The sequence below is a fragment of the Salmo trutta genome, chromosome 17 (assembly GCF_901001165.1).
Source record: "Salmo trutta chromosome 17, fSalTru1.1, whole genome shotgun sequence".
Lineage (NCBI taxonomy): Eukaryota > Metazoa > Chordata > Actinopteri > Salmoniformes > Salmonidae > Salmo > Salmo trutta.
Genome location: NC_042973.1, coordinates 56,848,381 through 56,862,242, shown reverse-complemented (window position 1 = coordinate 56,862,242; position 13,862 = coordinate 56,848,381). Strand labels below are relative to the sequence as shown.

General features: G+C 40.3%; 1 long non-coding RNA gene across 1 annotated transcript; it reads right to left on the bottom strand.

Annotated features, from left to right (window-relative positions):
* Nucleotides 1-7,112: 7,112 nt before the first annotated feature.
* On the bottom strand, nt 7,113-7,546 carry LOC115152478 (uncharacterized). The gene is made up of 2 exons (XR_003867501.1): nt 7,505-7,546; nt 7,113-7,237 (listed from the first exon to the last, which is right to left on the bottom strand). It is a non-coding gene; the product is annotated as an uncharacterized LOC115152478 (long non-coding RNA).
* Between the last annotated feature and the right edge of the window lie 6,316 nt (nt 7,547-13,862).

Genomic DNA, 13,862 nt, shown 5'->3' with positions numbered 1-13,862 from the left:
TTAGTGAATAGACACAGAGCTTAATGTGAGTTTCCTTGAGTAGCACTCCTGATCTAGTGCTGTAATATTCAGAATACATTGTGAAAACTAATCTTTGCTCACCATTTTTGCTCCATGCAGATAAACTACATCCATAACTAGTGGTTTCCTCATTACCAGATATACTACATCCATAACTAGTGGTTTCCTCATTACCAGATATACTACATCCATAACTAGTGGTTCCCTCATTACCAGATATACTACATCCATAACTAGTGGTTTCCTCATTAGCAGATATACTACATCCACAACTAGTGGTTTCCTCATTACCAGATATACTACATCCATAACTAGTGGTTTCCTCATTACCAGATATACTACATCCATAACTAGTGGTTTCCTCATTACCAGATATACTACATCCATAACTAGTGGTTTCCTCATTAGCAGGCAGGTGTTTCTGCAATCAAATTGTGTGCGCATTGCCCTCGTGCCGCAGTTTTAGCAAACACAGAAAGGGGCCTATATTGGAGACCAAAAGTCACTACTAATGTGACATTTAGTTACTACTAATGTGAAAACAAGACAAAATATGGATTGTTGCTAAGTTGACTGTCGTATTGGTCAAATAATTTAACAGACGTCAATTGTTGTACAACTTCATGGGTATGATCTGACAAATAAATTTGATTTGATTTGGTCATCCCTTTTTACCTCAAATAAACAATGGATTACTGCTGTTGTGGGCCTTTAATCATCTGTCTAACTTTGTTGTTCACACAGGAGAGAGACGGGACTATCATGGATCCTCTGGGGAGCCTCAACAACCTCATGATGCTGACGAGACAGAGAAGAGTCTCTCCAGATCAGAACTCCTCAAGAAACACCAGCAGAGACCCACAGGGAAGAAAACTCACTGCTGCTCTGACTGTGGGAAGAGATTCACCTCCTCATCAGGCATTAAAATTCATCAGAGAATCCACACAGAAGAGAAACCTTATAGCTGTGATCAATGTGGGATGAGTTTTGTTACATCTAGCATTCTGACAGGACACCAGAGAATCCACACAGGAGAGAAACCTTTTCGCTGTACTCAATGTGGGAAGAGTTTTACTCAGCAAAGCACCATGATATCACACCAGAGAACACACACAGGCGAGAAACCCTATAGCTGTGATCAATGTGGGAAGATTTTTACTACGTCTACAATTCTGATTCGACACCAGAGAACACACTCGGGAGAGAAACCCTATAGCTGTGGTCAATGTGGGAAGAGTTTTACTCAGCTAAGCACCATGATATCACACCAGAGAACACACACAGGCGAGAAACCCTTTAGCTGTGATCAATGTGGGAATATTTTTACTATGTCTAGCAGTCTGACTCGACACCAGAGAACACACACAGGAGAGAAACCTTATAGCTGTAATCAATGTGGGAAGAGTTTTGTTTCATCTGGCGATCTGAAAGTACACCAGAGAATACACACAGGAGAGAAACCCTATAGCTGTGATCAATGGGGGAATTTTTTTTTTACATCTAGCCATCTGAAGAGACACCAGAGAACGCACACAGCAGAGAAGAGAAACCTTATTGCTGTACTCAATGTGGGAAATGTTTTGTTCAATCTGGCGATCTGACAGTACACCAGAGAACATACACAGGAGATAAGTATTTTAGCTGTGATCAATGTGGGAAAAGTTTTACTCAGTCAAACAGCCTGGTACAACACAGAGAACACACACATGAGAGAAGCCTCTTAGCTGTGACCAGAGAGAATCTGATAAAAGACATCTGATTAAACATCAGAAAATACATGAAGGAGTTGTTTCATGATATCAATGATATAATGTCACAATGTAGAATGTTTAAACATTGTAGTAGGAGTATTTTAATAATGTCACAATGTACAACCCTAAACGTTTGGCCCCTGTTCTATTGATTTCAACATGATGTGGATATTAGCCTCAGGGGGAAAATCCAGGCTCTGAAATGGAAGAGTTACTATTTATGAGATTTAACAAAAAGTGACTAACAAAAAAAGAGCTGTGTTACACTTACCACATTGGTGCCCCACTTGAATCAAAATGCAACACTTCAAATGTAGCTAGCTGTTTTCTACAAGTTGTACTCTAACCAGGGATGTTTACATTATTCCCAGATTCTGTGTGGTTTTTGAGCTGTTAGTTTTAACAGGATGTGCAACCTCATCTCGGCACAATTGATTTGAACATGATATCGATGAGTGATGACAAATAAGTGTTGTGTTCCTTTGTTTAGCGACCCCTAAATTTAAATGCATCATTCCAATGTAGCTGACTGTCTTCTGCAGGTTGTCCTCTAACCAGTGAGATAAAATATATCTCCCATTTCCATGTGTTTTTTTAGTTGTGTTAGTTTCAACAGCACGTACAACCTGATTTCCCCTCTAATGGATATCAGTGATTTATTGCTACTTGTCAAAACAACAGTGTTTCTGGTGCTTGTGCAGTTTATAAGGAGCTTGTTTAAAAAAATACAAGTAATATGATTATTGTGGCAGATGTTTGTGTATATAGCACATTTTATGTTTATGTTTTCAATATATCACAAACTGTCTCAAAACTGTGTTTTGACATTGGGGATATCCCACCTAGCAAAATGTCATTGAAAAGACGTTGAAAATAAGACTATGCAACCAAATGTTTCGTATTTACATTTCATGTAACATTTAGTAATGATTATTATTGATGCAACCAATTGAAAATTGTTCTGTACCATTTTATTGACATTGTTTCCCTGCTTTTAGAATATCAGGATTCATTCTCACATGTGCCAACCCAAATGTACTAGAGCATGACATTGGGGACTGGGCCCCGATCCAACAACATGCCTGTCTAGTGAACCCTGAAAAGAGAGAGAATCTCCACAGTGAGGTGGAAAGTTACTACAGATATTGCAGGAGTTAAGGACAACTTGGTTGCTGATTGTCTCAAGGGTTGGCAGTCAAAAAGTTTTGTGTTTTGCGTTTAGCCATTGTGTTGCCATGGTTCACAATTTATTTTGACTGCACGTTTTTCCATATTGGAGGTGAGTTTTGTTTGGGCTCGTTCCAAGGCGACGAGAGTTCTAGAAGCTATTGTGTTTTAGGAAGACGAGAGTTCTAGAAGTGAGTGAGTTTTAGGAAGACGAGAGTTCTAGAAGCTAGTGAGTTTTAGGAAGATGAGAGTTCTAGAAGCTAATGGGTTTTAGGAAGACGAGAGTTCTAGAAGCTAGTGAGTTTTAGGAAGACGAGAGTTCTAGAAGCTAGTGAGTTTTAGGAAGACGAGAGTTCTAGAAGCTAGTGAGTTTTAGGATTCTATAGAAATTATATGATTGTATATTATTATTTAGAAATATGTTTTTTTTCTTCTTGTTTTTAATTGTTGACAGTCAGTAGATGTAGTAGAGTGATGTTGTTCCCCTAGATTATGCACCAAGTTGCACGCAAGGACAGTTCAAGTAGGCCAGGGCAAGAGGGGATGTTAATAAGTTAATAACAATAATAATAATTCAATGTGTTTTCTTTATTTAATTACAGCAGCATAGTTAATGTTATTTTTCGGTGTACAAATATTTTTTGATATCTATATTGTAAATACACCTATTTGTAAAAGTTTGTATATTTTGGTTTGGTCCATCGCGGGTTATCTGTACTTACGTTATCGTTCTCTTTGGCCGGACCTTCAGCTAGCAAGGTGCCCGAGAGCTGTGACTGCACCGAGGGCTAACATATTGTGTGTTGTCTCTTCGTGTGCAGGACCAATAAACATGATTCAACCATCATAATTCCAGTTGTGGCAGTGTCCTGATTAAAAGTACACAACGCAGAACGAACCACGCTACAAACTGGTGCCATCAGACAGGACTGAGACTACCCCAAAGACAACGTGTGTGAAGCAAGAGCTTCCTGTGACAACCGGAAGTTGTTAAAAACAGCCTAGAGCTATTGTCATATGGCCACCTGCAGATAGTGAAAATTACACAACTCAACCATGTGTCATTCAGTCAATTATTAAGGTAGAGACTTCTTATTCAGGATTCTGTTTATGTCTACCCCAAAGACAACGTGTGTTGAGTAAGAACTTCCTGTGACAACCGGAAGTGGTTAAAAACAGCCTAGAGCTTTTGTCATATTTCAACATGACGGAGAGTAAAGTCAGTCAGGAGTCCCTGACCTTGTCTTCTCTCAAGATGTCTGGTAGGCCCATTTAAATACCTTTTTTGGACATTTCAAGATAGCAGATGTTTGAGTTGGGTCTATTAACACAGCTGTGAGTTGTTATTTTTTTCATTTTTGACAAAATGAGCAGTCCTGGAAGTGACAGATTTTGACTCATATTGAGTGATAAGACTGAGCTATTTAGAAAATCCCTTAGCCTTTCGACTAATTTTGGGTTAGTTGGACTAATTTTGGGTTAGTTCTCTCAAGAAGAACTAACCAATCTCAACATGACAGAAAGTAAGACAGGGAAACCAATCTCAACATGACAGAAAGTAAGACAGGAGAACCTATTTCAACAAGACAGAGAGTCAGTCAGGAGTCCCTGACCTTATCTTCTCTCAAGAAGATGTCTGGTAGGCCCATTTAAATACCTTTTTTGGACATTTCAAGATAGCAGATGTTTGAGTTGGGTCTCTTAACACAGCTGTGAGTTGTTATTTTTTTCATTTTTTCATTTTTGACTAAATGAGCAGTCCTGGAAGTGACAGATTTTGACTCATATTGAGTGATAAGATTGAGCTATTTAAAAACACTTTTTCAACATTTCAAGATAGCAGTTAGTTCAGTTTGATCTTATTAAAGACAGCTGTATATTCTTTTTTTTGACCCAAAAATATTCTATGTTCACGCCCACTTTTTTTGCACTATGTTTGAAGGCTGTCAACTTCTTGTCAGGAGGAGAATCACTTAGCCTTTCAACTAATTTTCAAATGATAGGATGCCTATTTAAAAACACTTTTTCAACATTTCAAGATAGCAGTTAGTTCAGTTTGATCTTATTAAAGACAGCTGTATCATTTTTTTATTCATTTTGTATGGTTGACCTGGTATTGCGATGCGATCCCAATCTACAGGTATTAATTCTATGGGAATAGTATTGCCATGTTTGCCTTGACTCTTTCTACTGTATGATAATACAGCTTCTACTTTCTTCAAATGATCTTTTGCTCCTCGTTTAGAACACTCCTTTAGAACACTCATTTAGAACGCTCTTTTAGAAAGCTCGTTTAGAACCCTCTTTAAAACGGACAGTTACCAATGACGCAACAATCAGCGTTTGAGCTGGACACACTTTTTTCAGAAACTATTTACACAAAACACACACAGTCCTTACAAAGTTTATCTCCAGAATGTGAGCAGTTTATTTTTGGATGCAAATGGTTCAGATATTCACAGAAGTATATATATTTATATATATAGCACAACACAATCATCCTAATGTGATATGAAATTAGACCATTTCGCATATATCGATATAGTTGAAATTTGCGCTTTGATCCTTGCTCCAAGCAAGCTGCAGACCCGGAGCTCTCTGCGCTGCTCCCCGCGCCTCCTCTTTCATGCACAGAGGGCGGAGGGGCAGGAACAGACACTTCAACAAACATGGAGGAAGCAACAGCGTCTGCGGAGCATTTTGACGAGGAATTGGTTAGTAAAAGAAAAAGCATTGGCTCAGTCATTTGGAGATGGTTCGGATTCAAAGTATCAGATGAGCAACAAAATCACGTTATATGTAGGCAGTGCCATAAAAAAAGTTCCAGCACTACAAATCTTTTTCACCACCTAAAACAGTGGCACAAACTGCAATACGAAGAGTCTGTGAAACTGCGCGCTGCAGAAGCCCCAGCCGCAAGCCGTCGACAACCCGAAAAAGCTCCAGCCCCGAAACAAAGCTCACTGCAAACTTCATTTTCCCGCAGTGTGGTGCCTAATGAAAAGAAAATTGGCAAGTGGTGTACTATAACTAAAGCGGTGTCCTATCACATTGCTAAAGATATGGTCCCTGTTGCAACTGTGGAACAAGTCGGATTCAAAAAGCTACTGAAAACTATGGACCCGAGATATGAGCTTCCCAACTACTTTGCACGAGAAGCACTGCCACAAATGTCCACTGAAGTCAGGCAGAGCCTTGCTGACCGGCTCGCTAACGGGACCCATTTTGCGTTGACCAGCGATATGTGGTCGAGCAGGACATGTGAGCCTGAGATGATGATGAAAACAGCGTCGTGTCGTCTCCAAAACAAGTTATTTCCCCCCCAGGATCACACCGGTGAGCATATAGCTGAGGCCTTGCAGGACGCAAGCTGGGAAACTCCCGAGAAAAGCATCCGGTTGCTATAACAACCGACAACGGGAGCAACGTGGTCAAAGCGGTGGAGCTGAACGAGCGGCTGAGGATGCAGTGCTTCGGTCAGACTACACTTGGCTATTGGGGAGTGCAGTGTTTTAAGGACTATTCACACATTTTACTGATTACAATATTACTTTTTCATTATTTTTTCCTTTGTGTCTTGTCTGCAACTTTTTTTGTTTTATGCTGCTGTCTTGGCCAAAAATTGATTAATAAAACACAAAACATAAAGTACTTTAAAGTAAAAAACATATTAATATATTAGTTTTTCATTATTTTCCTTTGTGTCTTGTCTGCAACTTTTTTTGTTTTATGCTGCTGTCTTGGCCAAAAATTGAATAAGTAGATTAATAAAACAAAAAACAAAAAGTACTTTAAAGTAAAAAACATATTAAAAGATTATTTTCTCACGGAAAAAATATCAGGATATATATCTTATATCGATATTCAGCCTAAATATATCGGGATATGACTTTTGGTCCATATCGCCCAGCCCGAGCTTAAGCATTATTGAGCACATCTGCAGCAATAAGTGACTGACTGACCTGACAGGTGACTTGACAGGTGACCTGCCATGATACTATGCCTTTAGAGGTGGGGGTGGAAATGCAGTTGTTGTTCAGTCACTGCATGAATATTAAATATGGGTTATGCATATTCCATTTTTTTGTCCTCTAGTAAAACAAGTTGTTGTTGAACCAACTACCAATACTTCAATAAAATAGAGGACTATTACATATTGGCCTATGTGTTTTCTTGCTGTGTTTCCATCCAGTAAAACTGTTAAGGAGAGAACCTTAGCATACAAAAGCTGTCCTCAATCTTCAGCTGGAAAGATGTCCAGTTCCAGTTATGATATTGGCAAATACTGTTTGTGGTTTCTGAAAGTACAGAATAAAGAGGAATTATTCATTAGAATACAATATAAGGATTATAGCAATAAAACAATATTACAAATAACATAAAAATAGTTTATTGCATTGACAAAATCCCAGATTTGAGTTCTAACAGTAAGAAAGTAACTTTTGAGCTCCACAAGGGGGCAAGGCAGGGCAGAACAGAGCCATGCTGAATAGACCAAATAAACAAACCATGGTCATATGTTTTACTTAACTAGGCAAGTCATTTAACAACAAATTATTATTTACCTATGATGGCCTACACCGGCCAAACTCGGACAACGCTGGGCCAAATGTGCGCTGCCCTATGGGACTCCCAATCACAGCCAGTTGTGATACAGCCTGGATTTGAACCAGGGAGTCTGTAGTGACGTCTCTAGCACTGATGTGCAGTGCCTTTGACCGCTGCGCCACTAGGGAGTCATAAGGCCATGTAGCTTCAAAATACAACACAAGATAATACTTCTCTGACGCAAGTAGCATTGTTTTACAGAGCTGATAGAAAAATGTAGCTAGCTACCTAAGCACGATTGAATATAACACCATAAAGGTTATAAAATGAGTAACGTTACCTCACGTGTCCGCGGTTATAAAGAATATACACAAATCTATTATGCGACAATAGAAACGACATACATAAACTATTACAACGTAATAATGCACTTACTTTGATAGAAACGCACACATTTCCAAAGTTATTATTAGTAAGGAAAACAATTAGGGCAACAGATGGAAAATGTGAACACGTGTGCAGGTCCTGTTCTGACGGGAGATGAGCAAATGTCTGCAGACTTGAACTGCACAAACAATTGGAAAGTGCTTGGGGAATTTTGTCCCGGTCAGAAATGTCCCAAAAATGTAATTGTCCGCAAAAGTAAAAAAAAAAATACTATTTTTATGTGAATAAATGAGGAGGCGGAACACACCTCAATTCAAACTGTTCTTAGAAAATAAAAACTTGTTAGAAAATCATTTGAAATTGAAGTTTGAAAACAGCCTATAAATAAAAACAGTCTGCGTGCTTTGGTTTGAGGGCAGCACGGATTAAATGCACTGTGACGTAACAATCACATTCTGGAATGGAGAGAACGTTCTAACATCACGAGTATAAAAAACTCACGCTGGGGCGACCGATAGAGATATTAGGAACTCACGCTGGGGCGACCGATAGAGATATTAGGAACTCACGCTGGGGCGACCGATAGAGATATTAGGAACTCACGCTGGGGCGACCGATAGAGATATTAGGAACTCACGCTGGGGCGACCGATAGAGATATTAGGAACTCACGCTGGGGCGACCGATAGAGATATTAGGAACTCACGCTGGGGCGACCGATAGAGATATTAGGAACTCGCGCTGGGGCGACCGATAGAGATATTAGGAACTCGCGCTGGGGCGACCGATAGAGATATTAGGAACTCACGCTGGGGCGACCGATAGAGATATTAGGAACTCACGCTGGGGCGACCGATAGAGATATTAGGAACTCACGCTGGGGCGACCGATAGAGATATTAGGAACTCACGCTGGGGCGACCGATAGAGATATTAGGAACTCACGCTGGGGCGACCGATAGAGATATTAGGAACTCACGCTGGGGCGACCGATAGAGATATTAGGAACTCACGCTGGGGCGACCGATAGAGATATTAGGAACTCACGCTGGGGCGACCGATAGAGATATTAGGAACTCACGCTGGGGCGACAGATAGAGATATTAGGAACTCACGCTGGGGCGACCGATAGAGATATTAGGAACTCACGCTGGGGCGACCGATAGAGATATTAGGAACTCACGCTGGGGCGACCGATAGAGGTATTTGGAACTCACGCTGGGGCGACCGATAGAGATATTAGGAACTCACGCTGGGGCGACCGATAGAGATATTAGGAACTCACGCTGGGGCGACCGATAGAGATATTAGGAACTCACGCTGGGGCGACCGATAGAGATATTAGGAACTCACGCTGGGGCGACCGATAGAGATATTAGGAACTCACGCTGGGGCGACCGATAGAGATATTAGGAACTCAAGCGTGAAAGGGTTAAACAGCCATCACCAACATTGAGTGGCTGCTGCCAACATACTGACTCAAATCTCTAGCCACTTTAATAATTAAAAATTGGATGTAATAATTGTATCACTAGTCGCTTTAAACAATGCCACTTTACATAATTTTTACATACCCTACATTACTCATCTCATATGTATATACTGTACTCTATACCATCTACTGCATCTTGCCTATTTTTTGTTCATATAATTTAAAAAGGTGTCACTAGGTGTAGGCAAAACCATAAGCAAATAGGTAAACTATGATATGACTAAAGAGTTAATCAGGGTGATTTTTCCACGAATAGACAAGCATTTTCCTTTCCATGGTAGCAAGATCTTGTCTATTCTTGCTAACTTTCTATAAAAACATTTCTTTCTTTCGGGACCGAGTATGTCCACATGCCCATCAGACCATTTTATTGTTAAACTGCTCCTCTTCACAGTTCAAAACGTTCTGAGATGTAGCCATTATTTACTATTTTGCACCTAGTGTTACTATACATAACTTTAAACCATTTTATAAGAGATTCTCCAAAATTGAAATATTCTAGGCATTTATAAATAAACTCCAGTCGTACTTTATCAAAAGCCTTTTCAAAATCAGCTATGAAAACCAGGCCTGGTTTCCCCGATATTTCATAGTGTTCTATTGTTTCCAGTGCTTGTCTTATATTATCTCTAATGTAACCCAAAATTAGTCCAACTAACCCAAAATTAGTCGAAAGGCTAAGGGATTTTCTAAATAGCTCAGTCTTATCACTCAATATGAGTCAAAATCTGTCACTTCCAGGACTGCTCATTTTGTCAAAAAAAATAAAATAAAAAAAATAACAACTCACAGCTGTGTTAATAGACCCAACTCAAACATCTGCTATCTTGAAATGTCCAAAAAAGTTATTTAAATGGGCCTACCAGACATCTTCTTGAGAGAAGACAAGGTCAGGGACTCCTGACTGACTTTACTCTCCGTCATGTTGAAATATGACAAAAGCTCTAGGCTGTTTTTAACCACTTCCGGTTGTCACAGGAAGTTCTTACTCAACACACGTTGTCTTTGGGGTAGACATAAACAGAATCCTGAATAAGAAGTCTCTACCTTAATAATTGACTGAATGACACATGGTTGAGTTGCGTAATTTTCACTATCTGCAGGTGGCCATATGACAATAGCTCTAGGCTGTTTTTAACAACTTCCGGTTGTCACAGGAAGCTCTTGCTTCACACACGTTGTCTTTGGGGTAGTCTCAGTCCTGTCTGATGCTGTCTGGTCAGTGAAACAGTCTGTCTCAGTCCTGTCTGGTCAGTGAAACAGTCTGTCTCAGTCCTGTCTGATGCTGTCCGGACAGTGAAACAGTCTGTCTCAGTCCTGTCTGATGCTGTCTGGACAGTGAAACAGTCTGTCTCAGTCCTGTCTGATGCTGTCTGGTCATAAAGAGTATAACATTGTTGCTGCCCGTAGCGTTGAAGGCAAGGGAAGCCAGTGAGCATTTGGCTTCCTTTGTGTTGGCTGTGCTAGCTGTGTTAGCTGTGCAAGCTGTGCAAGCTGTGCAAGCTGTGTTAGCTGTGTTAGCTGTGCTAGCTGTGTTAGCTGTGTTAGCTGTGTTGGCTGTGTTGGCTGTGCTAGCTGTGCTGGCTGTGCTAGCTGTGCTGGCTGTGTTAGCGGTGTTAGCTGTGCTAGCTGTGTTAGCTGTGTTAGCTGTGCTAACTGTGTTAGCTGTGTTAGCTGTGCTAACTGTGCTAGCTGTGTTAGCTGTGCTAACTGTGCTAGCTGTGCTAGCTGTGCTAGCTGTGCTAACTGTGTTAGCGGTGTTAGCTGTGTTAGCTGTGCTAGCTGTGCTAACTGTGTTAGCGGTGTTAGCTGTGCTAATCCAAGTTTATGGTTTTAAAAAAGGGCAAAATTAAAGACAGATCGTAACTGTAGGTGCTGAACTCTCTGTGTCGTTTTAAAGCAATAGTCGTTTTGTCGTCCCTAAAACGTCTGAAACATATATTTTGCTTTGACCGTGCTGCAGGTCACCTAACTGTTTGGTTACATGCAATACGCTTTGTGTGGACTTCACCGGACAGCGGTTGCTCTCTGGTTTTGAGATGAAAACAAATGTCTAGTTTAATTTATTCTGCCGCTGTGTCTAGTAGTAGTACCATCAACAGACAGCAGGGGGCAGTAGAACCTGTCTTCACAGTGGAAAGGCAGACACAGTGGATTCATTTGTCTTTAATAAGATCAAACTGAACTAACTGCTATCTTGAAATGTTGAAAAAGTGTTTTTAAATAGGCATCCTATCATTTGAAAATTAGTTGAAAGGCTAAGTGATTCTCCTCCTGACAAGAAGTTGACAGCCTTCAAACATAGTGCAAAAAAAGTGGGCGTGAACATAGAATATTTTTGGGTCAAAAAAAAGAATATACAGCTGTCTTTAATAAGATCAAACTGAACTAACTGCTATCTTGAAATGTTGAAAAAGTGTTTTTAAATAGCTCAGTCTTATCACTCAATATGAGTCAAAATCTGTCACTTCCAGGAGTGCTCATTTTGTCAAAAATGAAAAAATTAACTCACAGCTGTGTTAATAGACCCAACTCAAACATCTGCTATCTTGAAATGTCCAAAAAAGGTATTTAAATGGGCCTACCAGACATCTTCTTGAGAGAAGATAAGGTCAGGGACTCCTGACTGACTCTCTGTCATGTTGAAATAGGTTCTCCTGTCTTACTTTCTGTCATGTTGAGATTGGTTTCCCTGTCTTACTTTGTCATGTTGAGATTGGTTAGTTCTTCTTGAGAGAACTAACCCAAAATTAGTCCAACTAACCCAAAATTAGTCGAAAGGCTAAGGGATTTTCTAAATTGACACAGTCACACAACTCTCATATCACAGTCACACAATGCTATTCATAAACATACCTAATCAATTAGTTTTTCAACAATATTTTAACCTGCAGGAATATTTTCTAATTTGTATCTCAGTTAGTTCCTAGGATAATGAATCAAATACATTTACATCTTTCAATACTTCTAAAATGGGGTCCAGGTTTAAAACAATTACAGGTTTACCTTACTATCTTATACTATATCACAAATGGTCTTAACTAGTAAACACAGATTCCAGTTTGCACAGATAGCTGACTCAGCCTCAGATTCTGACTGGGCCCTGTTTACACCTCCACAAAGAAATACACACTCAGAGCCTCCTGACTGGGCCCTGTTTACACCTCCACACAGGAATACACACTCAGAGCCTCCTGACTGGGCCCTGTTTACACCTCCACACAGGAATACACACTCAGAGCCTACGAAAATTTTCTAAAAACTCCACTTTGCGTGCTTCGCTCACCTCTTTCTTTTTAAACTATGTTCGAGATGTGGTATCCACTCGGCTCGCTGCCTCTCAGATCAAAGGTGGGTCCATTTGCTCCGTTCCCAAAGTGTGGTCTCTCTGAGATCCCAAGTTAGAGGGATCCCTGGTGCACCATTTACCCAGGTCACCAGGAGCGGTCACCAAGTGAAGATTCACATCCCCATCGCCAAATGTGGTTAATTTCTTTAATATCAAATGAGAAGAGAAACTTATCACACAAGTCAGAGTTATTCTGAAACTAAACCTTTATTCACTTATTAATAAGGGAGCAGGTCAATACAACACATACACAAAATTAATCAATTGGGTGCTCTACGATAATGATGGCCGGTCGACAAATCACCCCCAGATGATTCGTTGAGAGCCACGAGACAAAAGTACAAAGGTATTTTACAGCCAAGATACACCCCTTTCAACCTACATGACCAACAACAGATGTATAGAACGGGTCACAAGGTTAAGATTTGTATGAAAGATACTTATAATTCTCAGCAGACAGTATCTGCTGTAAAAACAGTACTCTTTGTGTAGAGACCAGGGTCTGGCCCTGGGGTCATCTCTCCCTGGTACCACACAGAACAGAAACATTAACTCATGCTCTGGAATGCGGTCTCTATATTTTATCACCCAAAAGACATTGTAAATCTCCTGTCAGTGTTTTCTCCCAGAGGCCCATCCTCAGTAGAACACACCGACACAATAGTTATAAGAACCCTCTATTCTGTTGCATAAAACCACCGTTTGATGCAATACAAGTATAATATCATAATCTTGCAATTTTGCTCTCACAGTGTCCACTGAAAGTTGACTAGTAACAACAACTGGGAGCTAAAAGACACCCACCATGAGAACCACTAAATCTGCTCAAGAAGAGGCAAACAAAAGAAAAACCCACACCAAACTTAAAGACAGGAAGTGGAGCAACTAAAGGTGTTGCCTCTCCACATGTATCAAGACAACTGGAGCGCTGGGCCAGACACTCTTAAATAGAACCTGGACCAGCTCAGGTGAAACACCTTCCCACTAACGAGATGGACAAGCCAGCACAGGTGTAACACATACTGACTAACGAGGTGACACCAATCAGTGCACCGAAGACACATTTCAGTTGAATGCATTCAGTTGTACAACTGACTTGGTATCCCCCTTTCCCACGTGGTAAAGTCCAACCTCAAAACATAAATGGAA